This window comes from Notechis scutatus, chromosome Z (genome assembly GCF_049901735.1).
Source record: "Notechis scutatus isolate UNSWTSFEM ecotype Mainland chromosome Z, rNotScu1.2, whole genome shotgun sequence".
Classification (NCBI taxonomy): domain Eukaryota; kingdom Metazoa; phylum Chordata; class Lepidosauria; order Squamata; family Elapidae; genus Notechis; species Notechis scutatus.
The window spans coordinates 83,777,902-83,780,039 of NC_142025.1; positions in this window are offsets into that span (position 1 = coordinate 83,777,902).

Sequence of the window (2,138 nt, forward strand, 5' to 3'; positions counted from 1 at the left end):
CAGAAAAGGATTCCTTCAGTGGTGTTAGGAATGTAAGTCACCTAACAGTTGGGTTGGAAAATATATAAACCAGGATAGACATTTTAATACTGTCTCTTTAAGGGAATGCTTAAAAATTGTAATTGGGTGTGGTTCCTCAAACGGCCATAAGATGGAGCCAGAAACCTGGGTTGTTCTGTCCTGTTGCTGAGAGTGTGTTCCTGCATTTCCCGATTGTTGCTGATCATAGTTCCTCTTGGATTCAATGTAAGTCTGTTACTGAACTGTTTTATGATACTGGACTTTGTTATTGGATTATCCCTGGACTGAAAACTGACTGCTTTAACCGTGAATGACTTGGACTGTTAGTTGAATTTGCTTAACCGTTTTACTGGAAGTAAAAACCTACATTTTACTATACAGTGTAGCTGTGTGCTGTGTGTGTGTTATTCTTCACCACTCTCACTACATCTCCCTGTATGTGCTCATTTTCCTAATGGGGAATTACCTCAACAAGTGGCTCCCAAAAAACTTTCAACCATGAAGGTCTAGCAGCCTGGGAAAAGTTCTGGATTTTTTTTTTTTTTTTGCAGTATCCAATTTTTCATGCCAATTAATTTTCAGATGTTTGATGTACTTTTTTATGAGCCTACAGTCAGGTTGTAAGTACAAGCCCTAAATTCTCCATAGCCTTGAAATTACAGGCTGCCCATTTCCAAGGTTATGGTTACTACCTGCTTGGCTCTTAGCTTCCAGGGTTTGTGAGGCCAAATTGAGGTTAGCCAGTGTGCAATCCAGGCTATTTAGTATTTATAAAGAGCCCTGGGACTTCTACTCATGAGAACACCAGTTCAACATATCCTGCTTTACTGGGCAACTGGGCAGCATCATTTGTGAGTCATAGTCAGGACTTGGGGTTTGGACATCTCTTTTCTGCAATCTCTTCAGGAATTGCCTGAGGGGGAATTAGCAGAGAGATTTGCTTGGGCCTTAGTGCCTCAAAGCAGCAAAACAAAAGCAAAAAAAAAAAAAAAAACATTTAAAAAAAAGAAGCTAAGAGCAGCTTTGTGTGGATGTAGGTGAAAGGGATAACTTCCATTGAGTCTGTGGGTGAGTTTTCCTCGACCTTGGCCATTTAGAAAAAAGGTTTCAAAGGGATTTTGAGCGTTGAGCTCAAAGGCTGCTTGGAAGGAAGGTGAGTACCTCTAAATTCTAAATTAAAAGCATGGGAAATATGTGTATGCTTGCATGTGTGTGAGAGGGCTCTTCTTCCAAACACAACTGGATCTTGCTTCCTCTGTGCATTTCCTAACCTCAGAAAGATCAAAAGTCTGGAGAGCATGGGGTTTTTCCAGAACACAGGATCTTTTGTTAGGAAAGAAGGAAGAGCATGCCAGCATGCCTTGGACAGCAGCTGGATCTCATTTCTTTGTTTGGTCTCTAGCCACCCTCTTGCCTGTTGCTAGCTCTACAGAGCCATGTTCATCAGGACAGGAAAAGCAAGGGGGGGGTCATCAGAGTGAGGGACCTTCTGTATATAAGAGGAAAAGCCGTCTGGTTTGTCAGGCTTTGGCGGCGGCAGGAATCCGTGATTGTGCGCGATCCCTGCTGCACTCGCCGCCGAAGTGCCTCCGATCCAGTTGGATTTGGAGGCTATAGTTATCCTATCGGGATAACTGAAGATAGGGGAGATCCGGGCAGGGGTCTGGGGGCATCGCAACCCCCTTCCCCAGCCGGCTTAACTCCCTTTTCCCAAGGCGGTGGAGCGGCGGTCAGCAATGGCCGCCACAAAGAACCTCTCAGCCGGACAAGTTTGTGCAGGAGGAAGTTGAGAAAGTGAAAGTTTTTGGCTGAACCGGGACAACAAGCAACATCTGAATACCCTGGAAATTTGGCTTTCTAAGTGATACATTGTTTCCCAAGAAGATCGTAAAGCTGCGGATGAAAGTGAAAAGGGAAAGTTTTTTTTCCTCTCACTCTCCTTCCCTACGGAGATAGCAGATGGAAATCGGAAATACCCGCTTTGGCAACAGAAGGTAACCAATTTTGAAAATTAAAGCCAAGGGGACATTAGATTTCTAAACATTGACATTTAAAAATTAAAATCTTTTTGCTATAAGTGGGAAGAGAGAGAGGTAAATGATTTATACTAAGATCTG